The sequence below is a fragment of the Pinus tabuliformis genome, chromosome 2_1, assembly GCF_031772625.1.
Source record: "Pinus tabuliformis cultivar Carrire ecotype Pingquan chromosome 2_1, CPIR1, whole genome shotgun sequence".
NCBI classification, from domain to species: Eukaryota; Viridiplantae; Streptophyta; class Pinopsida; order Pinales; family Pinaceae; genus Pinus; species Pinus tabuliformis.
Window position 1 is genome coordinate 507,690,540 of NC_142299.1, and position 25,006 is coordinate 507,715,545.

Here is a 25,006-nt window from a genome sequence, read left to right on the forward strand (position 1 = left end):
ATTCACTGACCTTTGTTCCATGTTTATTCCAGCTCGATATTGTTTTATGTGTAGCTATCCTGCTCTGTATTCCTCTTGTGACTAAGAAAACGCAATAGCAAGCCTAATCCACGACTCCATGCCCAATGGTTTGAACTTCTCACACTATGCATCCCAACTCTATTTGAAAGAGTCCTCCAGCCCACCAAAATCAAAACAAAACCCAAGAAAATCATAACTAGCCTAAAATCAACCCAAAACAAAGCTAAATTATATAGAGAGAGCCCTCTCTGATTGCAGGTAGGCTAGGACCTATAGTCCAGAGATTGGTTTGTGGTTACCTCGGCCGTATCCTTTAAGGAGCTTTAAGGACAACCTGAGTGATAACATAATGGCGACTCCACTGGGGACCATCCTCAGTTAATTTCACAAATCAAGTTGGAAAGCTCCACTGGGAAAGAACCAGACCTTCAAAAGTTCCTTTCTAACCGATACATTCTTAGAAAAATCCCCAAAAAACAGGCTAGAAGCTGGCTCCCAAAAATAATTCACGTTATACAAGGTCAAATCCAGACCCAAATCCCCCAATAGCTTTTGAAAATCCCAATATAATCCCAAGGAACCTCAGGAAGCTAGAGCAAAGAGAGGATTTTGCTGATAATAGTCCTGAAGCAGTTCACCCACGCTGTGGCCCAACCCCTGTCAAAGTTTTATTTCGTTCAACCCCTAGTTCCCCTTGTTCTTCATCCACTCCTTCCACACCTCCATTCATTGCACATACTACCACTACTACTCCTATTATCCCAATTGTTCCTATTGTCCCTCTTATCCCTATGAATATGGATAACAGATATGCACCTTTGCAATTACTTGCTAATCCCGGGGCCATGCCTCAGGATTACCAGACCAAAATAACTTATTTTGATGGCACAAGTGCCAGCACAACCCTTCAGCATACAAAGAAAATGCAGGATTACTTTGAAAGCTATGAGATTGACGATGATGGTGTGAGAATGAAGATTTTTGTCCAAAGCTTATCAGGTGATGTCAGGACTTAGTTTAGAGCACTTCCAGCCAATTCCATAGCAGACCCAGAAGCCTTATACCAGTCATTTATCAACAGATGGGAGAAAAAGAAAGACCCCTTGCACATACTAGCTGAATACGATACAATAAAAAGAGGTCCACAAGAAACAGTCTTGGACTATTGTGCAAGGTTCAATAGCATTTATAATGCTATCCCACAAAACTTAAGGCCCCCACCTGGCCTTGCCTTATATAAATTCCCTGATGGATTCGACCCAGATATGGCCTACCAATTAAAAGAAAGAGCCCCTAACAGCCTTGCAGACATGCAAAATGTGGCTGTCACTGTGCAGGCAAATTTAATTGCCAAAAGGAACAGAGCTAGAACTGAGAGAAGAACCACCTTCAAGGAAGAGCCCTCAGCCTTGGATCAAAAGCTAGATGCTATTATCAATGGCATGCACAGGCTGGGAGACAGAGTAGAGAGTGTTGAGAGGAAATCATCATGGGAAGGACAATAGCCCAATACCATAAGGAACCCAAATTTCAGGAACACTCAGAACTCAAACGCTGGTAGATCTAGCCCAGACCGTGATATAAGGCCTCCTTTCCAAGAAAATTATACAGAAGCATCCACATCTAGTGATGCCATAGAGGACACTCACATGAACTTGGTGGATTTGAAGGGTGAGCAACAAATTTTCCTAACTCAAGAAGACCAAGATGACCATGAGATAAGTCAATTTCAGACTAACTCTGGTGAGTCTTTTGACTTTAAACAAGGTTATGATTCAGCTATTTATGAAGTCCACAAATAGTATAAGCTGAGGACAAGAACCATAGATGTGCCCGTAAAAGTTAAACCAAAGGAGGGCAAACAGCCCAACCAGATTAGAGGCAAGGCTATTATAACAGAAACAGCTGATATAATTGTCCCAAACCCGCACCAAGTGACTGTAGAGGACATAATAGACATACAGCTTTCTGTTGATCAGCCTTTGCCACCTTCTCCCTCGAAAGAGAACTTGAACAGCACTCCTAAAAGCCTTCCCAAAATAGAAATACCGCAAGGTATCACTCACCATAACACTGATAATCAAGAGGAAAACGCAGAAAATACACTTGAAAAGGGGAAATCTGCTATTGCCAACACAAAGACTCCATTGGAGAAACCATTCAACTTAGAAGCAGAAATAAGCAAACTTAAGATTTCCATCCCCTTATCCGAACTTGCAAAGCATGATGTGTATAGGCAACAAATCCAAAGATCACTGCAAATGCCAGAGAATAGGGATGATGTGAATGTTTTAGATGATACACCTGAGTTGCTTTTTGGTCCAGAAGTTGATGGCAAATCAGCACATGGAGCTGTTCTACCCTTTTATGTCATTCTGCACATACATGATAAAGTTTTACATAATGCAATGTTTGACTCAGGTGCCTCACACAACCTTATGCCCAAAGCTGTAATGGAGAAGCTAAACCTTGATGTAACAAGACCCTACAAAGATCTATTCTCCTTTGACTCAAGTCAGGTCAAGTGTTTAGGCTTAATCAAAGACTTATGTGTCTCCTTAGTCCAATTTCCCAACAAGACAATCCTAATGGATGTGGTGGTTGCTGACATACCACCAAAGTATGGCATGCTGTTGTCAAGATCTTGGGGGGCAAAACTCCAAGGATCTCTCCAATTAGACCTCTCCTATGCCACTATTTCAGTCTTTGGGCAACCAAAGAGGCTGTATAGAGAAACACTGATGAAGTATGTGGTAAGTAGTGAGGAAAAGCCCCAGAATTTCCCTATCTATTCAATCCATTCTGATATGGATTCTTTTATTTTGTTTAATGATGAAACAAGTCCTCTAACTGATGATAAGCCTATGGCTTTAGTACAACAAGCACACGTCAATGAAGAATCGGTTGCACATACCCATGAGACTGTCACAACAGCCAATGCAACCAGTACACAAGAAAAACCTCCCAAAACACAAGACTCGGGTCTGCCCAATCCTAAAATGACTGAAACTCTTAATGTCAACCACAAGCAAGAAATCACATGGTATTTAGAGTTTGATGGTTCTGTTAATAAGCTAGGAGCAGGGGCAGGAATATGGATTCACAATACACATAATAGCCATGCATAGGGTCATCCTTACAGACTTAACTTCAGATGTACCAACAACATGGCAGAGTATGAAGCTCTCCTTTTAGGCCTTAAACTGCTCAAAGCTCTAGGAGCTGCAAAGGTGTCCGTTCTAGGTGACTCTGATTTAATCATACAACAAATGAAGGGCAACTTCGTTACCAATGATAGAAGGCTAAGAGCTTATAGGACTATTGCCACTACAATACTTGATACATTCACTGAATCCAAGCTTGCCAAGATTTCAAGAAATCATAACATTCATGCTCACAGCCTAACTACTTTTGCTAGCACTTGCAAGCTTCCTTTTGAGTCAAATCACCACTGTACTGCTGAGATAAAGCACAGGCCTGCTGTCCCTAATAAGGTTAAAGATTGGCAAGTGTTTGAGGATGATGCTCAAATCAACAATTTTCTTACCTTACAGCATGAGTTTTTAGGCCTAAACATTGATATGGATGCTATGGATGATCCACTTCAAGCAATAAATCAAATCCAGCAAACTATAATAGCTGAAACAGCTAGAAAATTGCTACAGCCAACCATCTTTGATGAAGAAAACATAAAAGAGCTGAAACAGATGCATTTGGAGGAAATAGCCAAAACAGAGGCCGAAATCATTGATCTAAAGAACAATTTTCTTCCGGTTGGCCTCACTCCACTAGAAGACATGTTTGATGCAAATGATGTGCCCAAAAAGCCAAAAATGCAGCCTATAAACACTGCCATAGAAGAATACAACATTGGGACAGCAAAGAAGCCCAAAATGATCAAACTATCTCACTCTTTGTCGCCTGATCAAAAACCAAAGTATGTGGATTTGTTCAAATAATTCCAAGATGTATTTGCTTGGAGTTGTGAGGACTTGAAGTCCTATGACACCTCAATTATTCAACATACCATTCCCTTAAAGCCAAATCAAAAGCCCTTCAAACAGAAACTGAGGAGAATCAATCCTATGCTTCTCCTCACTTTAATTGAGAAAGAAGTGAAAAGAATGTTTGAAGCAAGTATCATAGCACCCATTAGATTTTCTGAATGGGTATCCAATCTTGTTCCCACAAGAAAGAAAACAGGTGAGATTAGGCTTTGTGTAGATTTGAGAAACCTAAACCAAGTCTCCCTTAAAGACCACTACCCATTGCCCAAAATGGACCACATCCTACAAAGAGTAGTAGGGTCATCTACAATCTCTTTGCTAGATGGCTTTTCAGGTTTTAATCAAATACTGGTTCACCCAGATGATCAAGACAAGACAGCCTTTACAACACCTTGGGGAACATTTAAATATGTGAAAATGCCTTTCGGCCTAAAGAACGCAGGTGCCACCTTTCAAAGGGCCATGGACATTGCATTTGCCAAGGAAATCCATGATTTCTTGGTTGTCTATCTTGATGATCTTACCCCTTTCTCCAAATCTGATCAAGAGCACCTAAGACATTTGAGACAAGTGTTCCTAACATGTAGGAAATATGGAATTTCCTTGAACCCCGAGAAGTCTTTATTTGGCCTTGAAGAAGGCAAATTACTTGGACATATCATTTCAAAAGACGGGATTAGAATTGATCCAAAAAGGATCCAGGCCATTCTCCAAATCCCATATCCAAGAAACATAAAAGAGCTGCAAGCATTCCTAGGAAAGATCAATTTCCTAAGGAGATTTATCCCAAATCTAGCCGAGCTGATAAGACTTTTGAGCAACATGTTAAAGAAGGATGCCAAGGTAAAATGGTCTCTTGAAACCAAGCAAGCATTTGAGAGTATCAAAGTTGCCTTAACTCAAGCCCCAGTCCTCACAAGTCCTCAATTTGATAGGGACTTTATCATATTTTCATTTGCATCTGATAATACCATAGCTGTTGTCCTATTGCAAAAGGATGACCAAGGGAATGAAAAGCCAATTGCTTTTTTCAGTCGAGCCTTAAGAGATGCACCCCTGAAGTACCAAATCATGGAGAAGCAAGCCTATGCCCTTGTTAAAGCAATCAAAGACTTCAGAATTTACATTTTATATTCACACGTGATTGCCTATGTCCCAAATGCTGTTGTAAAAGACATATTAACCCAAGAAGGATTAGAAGGAAAAAGAGGCAAGTGGATTGCTAACATTCTTGAGTATGACATAGAAATAAAACCAACCAAGCTAATAAAGGGGCAAGGTTTAGCCAAACTGATGTCCGAAACAAACTTTCAAGCCTTAGACATCAACCAACTGGACAATGAACAGGAGCTGGCGACTCCACAGATCAGTGACACATTTTTGCAATCCCCATGGTATGCTGATATTTGCTTTGTATTGTTAAACCTGTGTGCTCCCCCAGGATTGTCTAGGACCAAGAAGAGATTTTTAAGAATGAAGGCTTTGAAATTTTGTATCTTAGATGCTGCTTTATTTTGGAAGAATCATGAAGGGATATTACTTAATTGTTTGACCATGAATGAAACTAATAATGTCATGAAAGAATTCCATGCAGGGGACTGTGGAGGACATCTATATTGGAAGTCCACTGCTGATAAAATTTTAAGGGCTGGTTTCTATTGGCCCTCTTTGTTTGCAGATATAAAGAAGTTTGCCACCTCATGCCACAATTGCCAAATCTTTGAAGGCAAAAGAAAGTTGTTTCCCTTGCCTCTTAAGCCCATCTCAACCGAAAAGCCTTTTCAACAATGGGGTCTTGACTTCATTGGAGAAATCCATCCCTCTTCCTCAGGCCAGCATAAGTGGATTCTAGCTGCCACCGACTATTTCACCAAGTGGATTGAAGCCATTCCATGCAGGCAGGCCAATGACACCACCATTATCCAATTCCTTGAGTGCAATATCCTGTCTAGATTTGGCTGCCCTGAGAAGATCATCACTAACAATGCCGCTGCTTTCAAATCCAAAAAGATGATCAATTTTTGCCATAAATTCCATATCACTTTAGGCCATTCCACAGCCTATTACCCTCAAGGTAATGGCTTAGCCGAGTCATCTAATAAGAGCCTGATCAGTATCATTAAGAAGACCTTGGAAGAAAGCAAGAAGAACTGGCATAGAAAGCTCACAAATGCCCTATGGGCAGACAGATTATCAACCAAGAAATCCATTGGGATGAGCCCTTATGAGCTAGTATATGGCATGGAGGCCAGATTTCCTTCATCACTGGGCATTCCTATAATCAAGCTGCTGCAAGAGATTCAAGCTGAGCCAAATGATATACAAAGGAGGATAAACCAAACAATCCATTTGCAGCAGACAAGAGAGCAGGTCTATGACAGAGCTCAAATTATGCAAGAAAAACTCAAAAGGATGTTTGATAAGAGAACTAAGGCTGAGAATTTCTGTGTTGGCAACAAAGTTCTAAGGTGGGACTCACGAAGAGAAGACAAGGGAAAACATGCAAAATTCGATTTCCTTTGGAGAGGGCCATTTGTTATTTTTGTTGTTTAGGGAAATAACACATATTTCCTCAAATCTGTAGAGGGCAGCACTGCTGAAGAAGGCCCTGTAAATGGCCGTATGCTGAAGCATTATCATGATCCCTTTTGTTGAACATAAAGTAGCTTTGTATATATCTCTTTGTACATTGATATTTGTATATATCAGCACTTTTGTCTTTATTTTTATAAACAGTCTGATTGTTAGAGGAGCAGCAACAAAGTTTGTGAATACACAGCCAATGCAAGTCCTCTATTTTTAAATCTCTGTCTCTGCAGTAATCTCAGCAAAACAACAAGAGCAGCTCTGTCATATCACAATGATTTATGTTAAAGAGAAGCTGTTTGCAGCTTGTAGTCTTCAAGTCAACAGTATCAAAAAGAAAGGAGGATTTTCATTTACTTCAGCACCCTTTCAAAGACAAGAAAAGAAGAGCTCCAGTTTTATTCCCTTTTTGTGTTTATTTCACAAGGCAGTGCTCAAGCAAAAGCGTATGCAATATCAAGCATGCAGAAGAAAGCAGGCGATGCTTTATTTTTCATAGTGTTTCAGATAAGGAGGAGTGCTGCATTCAGAAGTTAAAGTTCTAGTCATTCAGCAGTTAGCACAGAAGAAACTTTCAAATAACAGCAACTACAGAAGATCAAGGCATTCTGACCTGCTGTTCTTGGCTTGTCACAAGGAAAAGCCATCCCCAAGTGGAGCCACTATTAGCCTCCTGCTGTAGCAGGTTAATCATCTTTCATGATCGACATTTTTACATGCCAAATATGTCATACTTTGCTTGCTGCAATGCTCCATATTTGCTACAGATGGCCAGAGAAGTATCCATGAGAGTGTGCTAGTCTAAATGCCACTACTGTGTTCCATTTTTGATGGGTTGATCCATTTTTGATGAGTTTTCAGCTAAGGGAGGTCCAAACAGCTTAATCTTGGCTTCCCTAGGTTTCAATTTCCTGTTGTAGAATATAGAGAATGAACATCTTTCCAAACAGCTTAATCTTGGCAGATTTGTAGATAGGTAGAGAAACAAGGGTGCTCAACAGCTTAGTCTGAGCCCCTGGATGCAATAAGTGTAGTTGTAGATAGGAGGACAGCAAGAAGAAAAGAACAAAAAGCTGGGTATGCTAGTTCAAGTGCACCCAAACCAAAAAGAAGAGAAAAAGCTAGGTGAATAGGCTGGGTAGGTATCTTTGTGGTTGCAAAATCATGGCTTGTGATCCATTTCATATTGTCAAGTGTTATATCTATCATATCACAAGTTGAAGGTGATTTTTCAGTTGGAGGACTTCAAGAAATGCATGTCTAACTTCCCCCTTCTCCGTCTTTCCCAAATCACTCACTAAATTCCCCTAAAGAGGTCAAGATCTGCTTGATACCTCTTAGATTCATCATTCTCCATATCATCTGCCTTGGTGAAGATCTGCTTCACTAAAGGAATGTTCACACTTCTTCTATCAGTCATTTTCCCCCATTGATAGCCTAAGACTTCATTCTTAGCCCTTTTTCTCATCATTATCATATTAACTACTAACTTTATTATGTACCTCCCTATCTCTTTTCCCTTCCCCTACTAAAACTATCTCTATAACTCCCTTATATACTTATCCCCTCGCCTTGGTTGAAAAATAACCATATACATCCTTGGGAATTGCTAAGTTTATCTGAAACTCAGCAAGAACCCTCATTGACCCCTCTGACCATCTTCCAAATACATAAGGACTCATTCATTTGCATAGTTTCCCTTCATATGTATAAAATTCATCTCTTTGGCCTTGGTTTTCCTTTATAAGGCATGAAACCCTCTTTGGCCACTAAACCCCTCTCAAAATCACATCACTTTCCCCCTAAGTGCCTTTGGACTCCTTCCAAGGCATAAGAATACAAAAACCATGCAAAAGCCATGAAAAGCCTTCAAAAAAGGATAAAATCCTCCCTTTTTTGGCTATCAGACCCCTTCCAATGCATTAGAATCCATGTCAAACTATAAAGGAACCCTTCCGATTTCCCAAAAGGCTTGGCAGTTCACAAAAACATGGGTCTGATATAATAAAGTTTCATTTGGACCCCCTCCGATGCGATATCGCTATCAGGAGGGGGCAATCATATGTTTAAAACATCATATATAACCCCTTCGAATTCATTTGCTTTGCCTTTTCATAAAAAGCGTGCTCCGATGAGATAAAGATCTGTTTGATCCCCCTCCGATGCGATATCGCTATCGGGAGGGGGCAGTGGCATATATAAGCGAAAATGGCTAAGTCTCAAGGCATGGGGCATAGTGCCGATGGGACAAACCCGAAAACATATAAAGTGGACCGGTAATAGTATATCGGGTCCGCGCAGTTTGGCGATTTCCATATGTGCCGCCCTCTGGTCCCTCCGACTGTCGATTCCCCAACGGATCCAGGACCGTTGGATCGGGCCGCAGATCTGACGGTCCAGATCTTGTCGCGTGGCCCCCCACTTCGCATCGCCCCATATACTACTCCGATTTGGCGGAGCCGGTGAGTTATCAAATGCAGTGTTAAGGGTTTTTGGGTCCGCGGACCCATTCCACTGTTAAAACCGCCGATTTGGGTTCCGCCGATGGGTTGGACCCAAAATAAAATAAAGAGGGCCTGTATAACTTATCGGGTTCGATGGGTTTCGACGTTTTTATGTGGCAACCCCATGACCCCGCCGATAGCGAATTGCCGAGTTAATCTCAGCCGCCCATTCAGGCCCAGAGATCAACGGCCCATATTTAATCGCATCACTCCTATATGGCTCCGACCAGTGGAGCTGAAAAGTAATAAACGCAGCATATAGTATTTCGGGTGTGCTTACCCATTTTTACCAAATCCACCGATATGAAAGCTCCGATGGGCCGGACCCGATCTCCATAAAGAAAGGGCATATAAGCATTTCGGGTCCGCGGCATTTCGGAGGTTTTATGTGTTGGGACCAATGGTCTGCCCCAATGCGATTTAGTGCCAGCCGTTGGATCGGCTCGTGACGGATCCAACGGCCACGATTTAATTCAATGAACAGTGTCGCTATTGGGCCGTTTTTTCAATGAAAATTCATGTTTTTATGGCATTCCACCTATTTGTAATAAAAGGGCTATTTAAATGTTTCGTGTGCGGCACTCCCGCCCGCCACAACCAATAAGGGAAATCATACATCCTTAAGCCATTTAGGATTGCTCCAAGCCCGGTTTTGCTCCAGGGGGCCAGTCTCGGCCTCGGCACAGTTGACAACACTTTCTCCTCCTGTTTGCACCATTTTTCAAAGTTTAAAGCTAGTTTTGATCGGCTAGAGCGCCGATAGCATTCCAAAGGCCACAAAGGACATTAGCAGCAGTTATTTTTGCATTAAAAGGTAGAAAGGGGCGATGGAACAGTTTAAAGAGTATCAGTGGCAAGAAAAGGCCCAGATTCAGTACCAAAGTGTATCAGGATGCGGCAAAGAGTATCAGTCCAGTTTTTCAAAGCAAATGAAAGCAAAGCAAGCCCAGCAAAGTCAACAAAGCATCATTCAGCCATTAAGGCTCACCAACACTTATTTTGCTGCTTTAAAGACACCTAAAGGCATAGATGAAGGCTTTCAAGGCAGAGTTATTGCAAAGACATTGTTCCCAGTCATATTTTTGGAGCAGCGCTGCTTCCTTAAATGCATAGTTATCACACAAAGGACAGCGCGTGGGTCAAGGAACTCTTTCAGTCCATTTGTGAAGCTGCAGGACCATGCGCAGCCTTAGAAAGACATTTTGATGAGGCTGCTCCCTCATGAACACCTGTTTTAGTTATTTTATTGCATTTATCTCCAGCACAACTTAGCATTAGAAGCAGTTATTGCACAGATCTCTTTTGAATCTGTTTTGATAGATATTTTGAGATATTTTCTCTCTTGACACCTGTTCAAGGGATGTTTGTAAATATTTTCTATTTAAACCACCCTCTGCACTGTTTTAAGGGTTGGTTGGTCGATAACTTCCTCTAGACTTGCATTGTATTTTCTGAGAGTCTCTATAATCAAAGATCGCTGGAATGTTTGGGAGATGAACTGACTATTGTGTTTTAATGACTGAAGAGTGACTATGGAATCCTAACGCTTCTACATAGCCCAATAAGTGTTTCTTATCTCTGTTTATAGTTTATATGTTTTATGCCATCATTGTTTCACTATCTAAACCGCAGAAAGAAAGAATAGTTCAGAGCTCACTTAGTTGTATTCTGTTCTCAATTTCTGTGATTTATCTACATTTTCCTCTGAATTAGTCCTGAATATGAATACTGATTTGCTCATATTTATGCTATTTCCTTCATATATGAATGTTGTTTAGGAATCCTTGACTGCTCCTATATAAATGTTCATTCACCTTCCCTCTGTTATCATAATGAGAGCTACTTAGTTGCCTTTCATTCACTAACCTTCGTTCCATCTTTATTCCAGCTCGATATTGTTTTATGTGTAGCTATCCTGCTCTGTATTCCTCTTGTGACCAAGAAAACGCAACAGCAAGCCTAATCCACGACTCCATGCCCAATGGTTTGAACTTCTCACACTATGCATCCCAACTCTGTTTGAAAGAGTCCTCCATCCCACCAAAATCAAAACAAAACCCAAGAAAATCATAACTAGCCTAAAATCAACCCAAAACAAAGCTAAATTATATAGAGAGAGCCCAATCTGATTGCAGGTAGGCTAGGACCTGCAGTCCAAAGATTGGTTTGTGGTTTCCTCGGCCGTATCCCTTAAGGAGCTTTAAGGACAACCTGAGTGATAACACCCCATACCCAAATATGCCTTTCACATTTGAGCCAACAAAACAATCATCAAATTCAAACAAACTTTTCTGCACACATACCTAGCCTAAGATCAATATTCACATCAGTCATCTCAAGCCCTCATTGATCATATTTTGCTGGGATTGACAAGGAGAGAGCCCTCTCCCCGACCTGGTAGGGCCAGCTACTAGGTTAAGCGTGGTTTGATGTTATCCTGGATCCTACCTTTCTCAGCCTAAGGTAGATTTAGGCACTAACAGGTCATAAGGTTGCATGCGGTTCTCCACTATTCAAATTCCTAGAAAGGAGACCCTCTTCATCCCAGAAGTTTCTTCCTGTTTTCCCATGGATGAACAATGGTGTCTTCTCTTGGGGTAATTGGTAATGTAGCACTTGTGCCAGTGTCTGAGATGATAACCAAAGTTTTAGTGATAGTTAGGGACACCATTCATGCTGCAAAAGATGTGATTTATGACCAAGAGAGCATCAAGCAACATTCCAAGTATCTGGAAAATATTAGGCCCATTTTAACAGAGCTTAATAATACTAATGTAAGGGAAAATCATACTATTAGACAATCTCTTGGGATTTTTGAAAGGGTACTCAAGGCTGCAAAGAATGTTATTGATGCTTGTAAACAAAAGAGAGAGTTTTATCTTCTTCTCAATTATAAGAATATTGTGAAACAATTGCAAGATATTATGAGGGAAATCGTACATGCTTTGAGTTTTATTCCTCTCTTAGCATTGGATGTGTCACTGGATATTAGACAAGAAACTAATAAGCTTTGTAAGGATATGCAAAATTCCGAGTTCAAGGCAGCAGTGGCAGAAGGGGAAATTGTTGATAAAATTGAATCTACACTCATAGAAGGGCATACTCTTAGTGTTTACACAAATAAATTACTTTTGTAGATTGTCAAAGTAGTGGGAGTTTCCATTGATACATTGACTTTGAAACAAGAATACGAAGAGTTTAAAAGCGATATGGAGGATACCATATTGAAAAAAAAATGAAGTTGAGGCTTTGCATATGGAACAAATCATTGGATTACTTTGTTGTGAAGACGTGGCATCTTCTGCAAAAGAGAGGTATAAGCTATATTACGAGAAAAGGTTCTCTTTGGGAAGTCATTCTTTGCCTCCCTTACAATCCTTTTACTGTCTAATTTCTTGAGAGGTAATGGAAGATCCTGTTGATATTTCTTCTTGTCAAACATTTTATAGATGTTTTATTGAAAGATGTTTTGCAGAGGGGCACACGAATAGTCCCATGACTAATCATGAACCAATTGGTAAAGAGCTCAGACCAAATATCATACTTTGAAGGTCTATAGAAGAGTGGAAGGATAGAAATACAATGGTCACAATAGCTTCATTGAAACCTAATCTGGATTCTAATGAGCAGATTGTTTTGTATTCTCTTAATGAATTACTAAGGTTAAGCGAGGAGAAATAAAAGCACATACAATGGATAGGAGAATAAGGTTACATTTGTATTTTAGTTGGCCTTCTATGACAGAATAAGCCATTGATTAGGAACAAAAGACTAGCATTACTTTGCAGCCTGATAATTCTTCATTGATGCAAGGTCAGAAACTTATTGTTTGCATGGTTGGAAGTCCTTTATCTCACATTTTAGGTTCTTTAGATCAAGTGCATGGACCCACTTGTATCATGGAAGACATGATATATCTCCTGTCCATTAGATTCCTCATAGGACTTTGGTTGGCTAGTATGAAATTTTTTAGGGGTATCATCTCTATGACCCTATCTCTTACCATGTGACTAAGCATCATGATGCTATCTTTGATGAGCCTTTTCGTGATGACTACTAAGATCTCTTCTATATCTCCTTTCTGGTGATGAGTCTCAGCATGTATCCATGGAACATGACCCTTCTTCTCTTGTTGGGTTGTTTGTTGATGACTCCTAGCTGGTTGTAGTGGATCTTTCCACATCTCCATCTTGTGTTGGTCCACCTATACAAACTCCTCTGATTTCAATCTTTGTAGTTACTGAATAGTCTATGGGGAGTCGAGACTAAAGGGATTACTTCATGATCTAGTCCATCCTCTCCTTTGGATGTTTCTTCGAGCCTTCCCTTTCTAAATGAGGTCATCATTGTTGGTACTTCATCTTGAGGTGTACAACCTAGCAATGCTTCTCCTTCTGAAATGTAGTGATGCCCATATTTGAGATGATACTATTCATGTAGATGTACAATAGTTTGTTGATAATTGTAACGAACCCTCTACTACATCATTTCCATATTTTCTTTGATGGTTTGCTTCCTGGTGATCTCATGCTTCTTGTTCTAGGTTGATCATGGTGATGCATGTAACTTTCATTTTGATGTAGATAGTTTGTCTTGATGCATATTTTCTTTCCACTCAAGGTTTTATGGATTATAGTAACATGATCCTGGACACATGAATTAGTATGTGCGAAATTATGAGGATGATGTGCTCGCAAAATTTGTCTTAGTGTTTTGAAACATGTCCACAGTCCCAAAGGAAAAATGACTTAGCACTTGCACACATGCTGAGATTATTGGCAGTAGTAAAGGGACCACAAATGGACATAGTCTGGAAGTTCCAAGCTCATAATTATGATTAGAAAAGATAGAAAAGGCTAAAATATGACCAAAATGCTCATGTGCTAGCTTTTAAAATCAAACTGGAATTTCTGATAATAAAGATGTTGTTAGGCTTAGTGGTGTGATGTTCTTTGTTAGAAATTTGTTATAGACTGGCTAATGTTGTTCCATTTGATATATGGAAGACAACTTCATTTCCAATGACAAATAAGAATATACTCTATGACAATCAATTTGAAATGGCAATGGCAAGAATTTCACATGGATCTATTCACTTAATGGCCTATATCCAAATAATTACACAAATATTCATTCTCAGGTTTGATATTATTGCATGTCCAACCAATTTGTCCAAGAGCTAAACAGATACATAGCTTTTCATCTAGGTTTGACATCCAAGAATATTTACACTCCATTTGTAAAACATTATGGAATCGTGTTTTTCATCATACAATGTTACACTGTAGCTATAGTATTGTATTGATTGGGTCATATGATTGAACTCTGTCACAGTTGTTTTAAAAGTTTGATCCCTACTATTCTTGTAGCTCATTCTCTCGTATCCAAAATAAATTCACATATGAACCAATCTCTGTCCTAATCTGCATTATCTATATCAAAAAGTTTCTAATAGATCAACTATGGCTTCAATATAGAAAGAAAATACTCAACATAACCCCAACAAGCCTAATTGATAATGATGGTTCCGATGTGCACTGGTTTTTTTCGGTGTTGGGTGATCTCCATGGTTTCCACTTGGGACAAATTGCCATAAAAGACAAAGCACACCCAAGTGTCAGAAGTCAAATCAAGACATGTTGTGATGAATATCTATTTTCTCCAATCTTAAGAAGTTGAAGCTTGGGAAATTGTCTACACATTGTTTATACATGTTGGTCCTTCCTAATAAAAAAATATATTTCTTTTGCTTCATCAAAATATTTTTTCATTTCTTCAAATTGAACAATAATAGTTTTGAAAGCAAGATTCAGACTATGAACTGCAAATGGTGTCCCAAACATATGGTCATGCCTGCTCAATGATTGCATCAATTGCTTTGCGTGATATTGCATTGTCTATGATAACTTGCATGGTGTTTGAAGCATAGTCACCATACAACCTAGATTGGCCTTGGGGTATTTATTTTTCACACATTTTCTATATTGTACATGTACAAATGGTCAACATATGATTTATTGTTTTGTATATGTCTCTGTATTGAAAGGTACAACAAAAAATATGCCCTATACAAGTTTCGGGAAAATATCCCCTAAAATCATTGTTAAAAAAATAAAAAAGGCCTCAAAAATCTTGATTTAAAAGGTCTTTATGGCATAACCTCTGTATAAGTTTGCAGCCCATCCACATCTTAAATTTTGTCTACTTATTTTTAAAATTCTCTAGCATTTTGGAAAGTTCACATGTTTTTCATTTTGTGAGTTGTAGACACGTACATCTTGGTTGTATGGGATTTGTTTAAGAACACATTTTTGTTGTATAGCATTAATATCCATATTCAATTATTGTAGCCGTGATTTGAAATCTCAATTACTTTTGTAAGTCTCAACCATGCATTCATTGCTTTTCTCTTTATTTCAAGCATTTATTGCTCTAAAGAAGTATGGGCTTGAAAGAGACATACTATCAAATTTATTGATGGTTGGTTTGTTGTATTAGTCCACAAAAAATTCTCCTTTTGTATAATGGTGGTGCATACATTGTCAAAATTTGTTTCTTGTATCCAATGGGTGCTTCATTCATCACTCTAAACATGACTTGCCAATATAGAGATAAAGGGAATACCACATGCATGTATGGTAGGGGAAACTCCACAATCTGTTTCTTCCCTCTTGCAATCAATCAAACATTATTTCCAAGAGTTTGGTGTTCAATCTCTTCTAGGCTTCCTAAATTGTTGAGGAAACTTGCTGCCCATTTTTTTAACCTACGAGAACATGCTTGTTGGCCCTCCTTTCTTCCCTGGCTAATTGTGCATCATCATGCTCCTTTTGAAATCGTGCCTCAATATTTGGGGTGATAGATACAAAATTCAACCACATTGTTAGGAATCCGAAGAAAAGAGGATTTACTCCTTGAGTATGAATAAAAAATTTTCCTTCAACCTATGCAATTCCACAAGTAGTTTCAACTTTCCACCTTATTTTTCTCCTTTTTCTCTATCTTTCTATTACACAGTTCCACATAGGGGAGTCAATGGGAAATTTATGTCATTTTTTTCACCATATCCTCTCCCTTTGCCACTTATTCCACCATGATTTCTATGATCATACCCTCCCCAAGATAATGAATGAGATTCCATCAAAAGAATATATGAGAGTAAGAAACAGAAGAACAAGTAAGAGTTTTGAGTGTTGTTCTGCTGGAAAAAACTCAGTTCCTCCCTTCAAATCTGCTTGCCAAAGTTGTTTTTAGTGTTGTTCTACCAAACTTGCCCACCCTAAGTTGTTCTCATTTCTGCTGTCTAAATATCCTCTCCAAAGTATGAAACTGAAAAATGAGATGAATTGGGTTTCAAGTACTTTTGTAGAGAGCCAAGGGGAAAAAATTGAGAAATAGGGGGCCCATCCCTCCTCAAATTCCAGTTGGTGTGGAGAGGCCATGTGCACCCATTGTAGTTGTTCCCTCCAAAATCAGCAAGGTATTTTACAACCTAACTTTTATTTTACGCAGGAAATGTTTCTTATGCTGATCAGTGTTGTCCTACAGATTTTGACATGAATCAATAAATCTGCATTTCAAATAAAAATTAGAAACCCTTTTTCCAGTCTAGGATTGTGATTCCAAGGGTGGAAAACTGTCTAGGATTCATTATGTATTTTTAATATGTTATTGTCATTAAAAAAATTATTATATTTATGATTAATATGCCTTGAAATTCTAATGTGTCTAGTAGAAATGGTACTTCTATTATGTATGTTATGATAATCTAATTCACAAATGGAGACTAGAGCCTCGAAACCAATCTAATATCTCTAAAATATTTCCAACAAAGTAAAGAGGCTCTCAAAATTGTGTTCTTGAAAGTATCTCATATTGTTGACTATCTCCAAATTAGGGGATATCTTGATATTCAATTATATTCTCTTTTCTTGAAGTCAGAATTTCTAGGACTCACTTTGCTATTGTGTTTACAAATTCTGCTTATGGGTGCAACTCATGATCAGTTGAAGAAAGCTAAACATGTTGTTAAATATGCAGGCTTTGCAACTTGCCATTTATCGCTTGAGACCTGTTTCCTTGCAAATGAAGGTGCAACCTTGCCTGAAATTGCCTTGAAATCACCAATAACCATTGGATTCTCAGACAAACAATTAAGTTTAAATAGATCTATTTCTATGATACCTAGTTCTGTTGTTCCTATTCCAGAACAAAACTAGTCAGAAGAAATGAAAAAACATGAAAATGTATAGGACAATGTCAACTATCTCTACCTTAGCAGATGACCCTCTGATTGATAGGAATGAGGGATAGTCCAAACCATCTCTTTCTAGTGGACAGATGGGGCCACCTATATCACATGTTACTAGTAAATCTAGTGTTGATGGTACCAATCTTGTTTAAACATAAATTGTTTTTAAGAAATCCTCCATAGGCGATACATATTCTCAAGTTACATGGGTATAGTGGGATATATATCCATCTGGGCAAAGACCTTCATTGCCAACTACTCCTAATGTGATTTATCTCAATGTCGGCTTCAACAAAGTCACTATCCAAATGAAATTGTATCTCCTTTGGGTTCAGGGTTCATATGGGACAATCACAACATATTTGGAACTTCAAGATAAGGAATGAGAAGATTCAAATCTAGAAAATGGTTTCGTTGTTTCTGTTTCATCCAAGGTTAACATTAATTATCAAATAACAATGGAGGAGTTATCTGAGAAGGTGGCATGGGAGAAGCGAGGAATAGCAGAAAAATAAATGAAGTAGGACCCCCTAGATCAAAATTAATGTGCATTTTGATGCAAATCAACAGGTTGTGGATAAAGTGGGAATGTTGTTTAGAGAGGTTTTTAATTTGCTGGGACATAAAATCACGACATCTAGATCCTTGTATTATGTTATTAAGGTTCTTGAATCAAGGAGGCAAATTGCAGAGCTTGAAGGAATGTTGTATAAAGAGAGAGTTGAATTTGAGGTGATATTATAGATGTATATAAAGGTTGTTTAGTGTAATTTAGGTTGTCTAATATTTCCATATTTGTTTATAGAAATTTCTTAGTTGGAAATCATTTCTTCATAGGGTTCATTCTTTTGATGCAATATATCAAATTCAAACAAGGTTTGTTACAAGAGGTTGTCATTAGTGTTGGTCATGCTGGAACTTGGAAGACCTGTTGTTGATATTTCAAAGCTAAACAATATAAGGTGTCTTCTTCTTTATGAAGCCTATGAATATGATCACCATCTTTTCCATTTAGATTCATCTCTTAGAGTGAAAAACTCTCTTGCCAAATTGGAATCTAGTCCACTGGAGGATTTTAAGACTCCATATAAGGAATATGATTCTAGCATAAATGAAAAATTTGGAGACCGTCAGGGTACAGTCAAAGATAGTAACAATGCTAGTGGTGGTTTTGGCATTCTGATGACAAAGGACACATGCTTCATGGTTGATAGATATTTTTTGGATAGAGCTATCTGTTTTGAGAATCTTCAGTTCAAAGATATCCAAGTTGGTGACAAGCATGTTTTAAATAATGGATCTAGGAAACTTTCCATGATTAGTAATGTGGGAAATTCCTACTTTTGTGACCATTTAGAGGGTATTGGGACTGTGAATGGAAAATTCAATTAAGGCATGGAAATTATTAAATTGGCAAAAGGTAAAACATCCCAGAATATCTGGATGACGTGGAAGGAGATCCAAACATTAGAGATTGATCCAACATAACTAATGGTATCATGTTTAATACTTTTGACATGGAGAATGGTGAATGCAATACCAACATCAATGTTTCTGAGATAATTCTTTTTGAAGTAGTTGATAGTAGGGGCAATGCAAACAGTTTTGATGAAGATATGGCAACCTGTCGAAAAGTGTCAGAGCATGATTATTCTATCCTCGATGATTTTTCAAATACATTAGATGCAACATGGATAGGTGAATGCCAATTAAATTATTAGGCTGTATCTTTGCCATCACAAGGGCGAGAAATTGGTTCTACCACTTTGGCTACTAGTGCCAGTGTAAGTGAATCTGCAGATAGAAAAGATTTTAACCCAGTTCAAAAAATTGCAATAAGAGACATAATTATGTCCAAATCTGCCTAAATCATACATGATAAAAGTAGAATAGAGGTGCCTAATAAAATCATTCCTCCCTCACCAGTAAAATAATTAAATCTATTGGAAGAGTTTGGAAGTAGCATTAGGGCTCCTATGTCAAACTTACCAAAAAGTTGTAGCAAGAGTTTACAACAAAATTTATCGGGTCTATTAGAGTTGACTCTTAGAGAAGCTGTAGTCCTATGTTTGTTTCATTTCTTAGTCATCTAGGTGGTAATGGAGTGGGTAAGTTGCATTTACCAACTGGTGTCAATAATATGGCTATTGTTGTTTATAATGATGAGCCAACAAGCATAATAATGTATGCACTAAGCTCGCAAGAATATCAGGCTTGCATATATGACAAGGTACCTGATAGTGAGAGTCAAAAGGAAATACACATGGATAAAACAAAGGAATGTGCAAATTTATTTGGTATGGGTGGATTTGTTTCAAATCCACTTTAGCCATTAGATGGTTCCTTAGACTCGAGAAAAGTTCTTTCGAAAGAGATAGGGTCAGGATATGAGGATATTTACACATATGGCTCCAGAGGGAATGGGGGTTTAGATTCATCACTATATAGAAAATACATGCAAAAATATCCATTCGTGATGAGGGTCCTCCCAGAAAAGTTAAGCACTTGGTAACTCGTTATTATGCAAAATAGTTTGATGCCCTTAGGAAAAAGTGTTGTCCAACAGAGATGGACTGTATATTGTCACTAAATTGCTACAATAAATGGGGGCGTCAAGGAAGAAAGAGCAATGTGTTTTCTGCAAAATCCTTGGCTGGAAGATTTATTATTAAGAGAGTCACCAGGGAAAAATTGGAGTCCCTTATCAAGTTTTCCTCAAAATATTTCAAATATCTTTGTGACTCGTTATGTTCTAGAAGTTCCACATGTTTTGCAAAGATCCATGGTATTTATTAGGTTAGATACTCATATTATTGTTTATTCTATATTTGACAGTTACCTTTTGCAGACTCGTAGAGAGTTTACCATGCTTTGTTTCCTTCATTGTGTGTGTGCATGTCACATAATGTGCTTATCTTTCAGGTCACTATAGATAATGAAAAAGGTGGGAAAGAGATCAGGATAAATTGATGGTAATGGAAAATCTGTTGTTTGTAAGAAAATAACACATGTTTATGACCTTAAACGTTTTGGTTGCTCTCATTACAATGCAGATTCATCAGGCAACAACAAAATTCTTCTAGACTAGAATCTCTTAGAGACCATGCCAACTGATCTAATATTTCTTGGGAATAAAGCCAACCACCCTTTGGAGAGAGAATTCTGGAATGATACTTCCTTTCTTGTGGTAAATATAGCTTTCGTTTTCCTTAATCAATTATAATTGTAATCTTAGTTTCAAATTTTTGTTAACCTAGTCAGTTATAATGATTGTGTGCAATGCGTGTTTGTAGTCAATTGTTGTCATGGATTATTGATTACTTGTTGGAGTTGATGAAGAGCATTGTGAGATGGTTTAGGTAATAATAGACTCATACAATGCTCATTTTTGGTAAAATACACTCATACATTTTCTTTGAAATATATTTTCTCATATTTTATTTTCCATTTTAGGTAACATTATCGATAATTTCAGCATGCTTGGGTCAAAGCATGTATCTATCAATGTTTCAAAGATGAATACACTAACTTTTTTTCTTTTTCTTTGTTTAAAATTTCAATACATGAAGTTTAGTTTAGATTGGTGATAAAGACAACATTTTTTGCTATGATGGTTTTTATGCAACGAAGTTGCCTAACGATGATAGCCTAATGATTGCTACGATATTACAATTGACAAAATGAGCATTCTTTACCAAAGGTATATTCTCTTGATACTTCACTTTTATGATAGGACCAAGCAATGAGTATTGGTAGTCAAATATTTCATTGTTTGTGACCATCATTTATGTGAATAGGTCATGGATTCCTTGATTTGAAGGGTTAGGAGAAGCTCATTTTAAGTTCCTCATGTGGATCTAGCTATCAGCTGAAGTAAAATCTGCCCATCTTCTTTTTCTTTTCCTTTTTAATTCTTCTAATAATATCTTCTAGTTGAATATTGTCTTTCATTTTCTAGTCCAATTATCTTCAATGCTCTAATATTGAACTTGTTTTATGCCATGAATAAATAATTATGCTTGATTTTAAAATGCCTCCTTAACTTATTTTTTCCAACCAACTAAAGTTAAGTGTATTAACACCATTTTTTGAACTCAAAAGGTTTCTAAATCCATCATTTAAGGTGATATGATTTTGTTTGTCCTTCATGAGAAGTATCAAGATGTATTCTTTCACGTTTTTATCCTTTCAATGGTTGGTAAATTGTAAGAAAGTTTTCATTTCTTGTTTTTTTCCATTAAGATAGATTGAGATTTTGGTCTTTCTGCTCACCTTGGGTGCATGCTTTGAAATGATGCACTAGAATTATGTGTGGTTGTTAGTTGGAGCCAATGTGTATCGGAAACAATGTGATATTTAAACATACGGCTCAATTAATGGGAACATCTCCTGTCACAACTCATTAGATTGGTGGTACTATGATTTTGGTCTTTATGCTCACTTTTTTGTCCATGTTTTGCAGTGGCTAGAACTATGCATGGTTGTTAGTTAGAGACAGTGGTTATCAAGAAGTAGTGATCTTTAAACATGCTTCTCCATTAATGGAAACATCTCTTGTCACAATTCATTAGATTGGTGGCACTACAGATAGTCGACAATTGATGAATCCCAACATTGACCAATGTCACTTTAATGTACTATGGATTCCATCTCTATTTAATGTACTTTAAACATGTTCAAATTAGTAGATTCCATTGTTGTTTATTATTTTTCTTATCATCTTTATTTTTCCCACTCTAATCCTATTCTCTATGGATTTTTTTGTTATTCCCCTAGACCTATTCTTTCAAGTCTAATTATTTAAAGAATGTTAACTCAATAGAAAAGCATCTTCTTTATAAGTAGGAGGTTCATGGTTCGATTCCATTTTTCCCTATTATTCTGATGGAATGATGATGATTAGTTTTTTGTGACGGAGGTTCTTTTGACTATCACCAATAAGCTTCTGGTGATATTTTCTACCCTCATCAAAATATGAAATGGTGATGGTCAATGAACACCACCATTTATATGCATCAATAGTGATGACCATGAAAGGTCCATCACCATAAATCATTGATGTTCATATGAAATGGTGGTAGTCAATGAACATCACCACATATATATGAATTAATAGTGATGGTCATGAAAGGTCCATCACAATAAATCATTGTTGTTCATATTAAATGGTGATGGTCACTATCTGTCGTTATAATCATCATTGGTGATGAACCTCGTATGTCACCACAACAACTATACTTTTGGTGACGCCACCATTGTTGATGTTCAACTTTTTGGTGACGGAGGCAAAGATTTGTCACCATTTCTCATATGAAATGGTAACAATCACTATCCTTCATTAAAAATATTTATTGGTGACAAACCTTGAATGTCACCATAACAACTATACCTTTGGTGATGCAGGCTCTTTTGACCATAACCAATGAGCTTTTTCTGGCATTTTTTTACCCTCACCAATGACCCTTTTGTTGCAGTGTAAGCAATAGTACGTTGGATGTTGCCTTTGTAAGAATCAATCATTGATGGGTGTTTAAGGTGATTATGTTCTAGCCACCTATAGATCTCAGACATGTATTTTCTTGTGCTTTTGTTCTTCAGTGCCCCAGGCCCACCTTATTTAGTGTCATTTTAAATTCAAAAATTTAGTACCTACACTAATAAAAGTTAGATGAATAAGAATAACTCAATTATTTATATTAGGAAGTTTATTTATGTGGATGCTAATAATGAGATCCATGTATAGTAAAATACAATTGAGTAATATTGTCTTAGTACCAAAACTAATAGTAATCAAGTGTCACGAGAAACCCAAGTGATATCGTTGTTATGCATATCAATATTCAAAAAAAGAAACAGATGCTCAAACACTGTTATCCAAACTTATGTATACCTGAGATGACCATATTAGTGAGAACGTTGGCTGGGTTTTACTCTGGAAAATTGACTTATTTAATTGAAATTTCATTTTAGGGATTTTATCCATGGGGTTAGTGATGTCAACTAGTGGAGGGTTTAACATAGAAAGACACCCTAACTACCTAAAATTTTATTTATGGAAAATCCTTTTTATATATGGAGAACTTTTACTTTTCGAGGTGGGATATAAGAATTTTGCTCACAAATAATTTTCATTATTCATGTAAGAGTTTTGGGTGCATTAACATTTCTGCAATAATTCAATACATGCCATGGCATGCCATTTTTGTTCTAGAATGGTGATATAATGGAGGGAGGAAACACAATATCCATGTTGGAATAGTGCAAATCTTTACTTTAGTTAGTGAAGTTGAGACCATAATATCCTTATGGGGAGAGTTTTGATCCTATGTTACACAATAAACTAGTAGGAGGAGTGTTGAGCCAAAATCACATTATATCCCCTTGGGGTGAGTGTTGATACAATGACCAAGGCCCTTTATCTACCCACTAGTTAGTGAAGATGATTACCAATATCAGTGAAGTTAGGTTGATTTGAGCATGAATTCATGTTCTACATAGGCATTGTGGATGACAATGGTTTACCTAAAAGAATGATCATGAACTAATTTCATTGAACTAATGCTATTGCCAAGTTGAAAAAAAGGTGCAGTACAAGTTTCAATGTTGAAAATGCTAACCAATAATATGTGGGATGTTTCCTTTGTAAGAGTGAAACATTGATGGGTGTTTAAGTTGTTTATGTTTTAGCCATCTATAGATTTGAGTCAAGTGTTGTCTTATGTTTTTGTTCTTAAGTCTCACAAGTCCAACTTATTTAGTACCATTTCAAACATTTGTACAAACTTTGTCAGTTGATAGGACCTTACTCCAATAAGAAATTGAGCACAACAAAAACACTTGTAGATTCAACATGTACGATTAGAAAAGTTCACACGAGTCCTTCCTATTATCAAATTTTACTTCTTTTGATGCATGTGAAAGAACTGTTTAGGTTGACCCTAAGTACCACCAGTAGAAATATTGAATTTAAACCATATGAAAATACTAAACACTCTTAATGGAAAAATAATTGCCTCTTTTATTATTCGAAGCATCCATTGTATCTATATATTGTTCATAAACATCAAAATTTTAATAATGGTAGTGAAAAAACATCTTGCACAAAGAAATAATTAGATCATACTATCAAGAAAAGAACCTTCAAATTATTAATGACACCATTGTGCAGAGATGTAGATAATGGGCATTTAACACATGCCTCAATCTTGCCAGAATATAAAATTTTGAGTGATTAGTTTCTTGTAAATGTACTCCACAACATGCTATAATGTGATATGTGTATGCACATATTTTATCAAGCTCCACACAGGAGAAGGTTTGAGAACTAAGAAAGAATATTTATGATGTTACTTGTTTACAAATTTGAGAAAGTCTCAAGCTTTACAGTGAAAATCTGGAAATTTTGTTTCCTAGTGGAATGTGAGACATGCTTCGATTTGTATAGCACTTCAATTATTGTTTATGATCTAGGTAAGTGTGAATGAATAAAATATTTATATCGTTGTTCTAAATTGAATTCCCCTTCTCTCTAAGTTATAAAAGGCAAGTTAAAACCTTATTAGACTAAGGGACAACATGTTCCATTACCAAACTTTAACATTATAGGTAAGTTCGCTACACTTTTTTGATACTTCCAC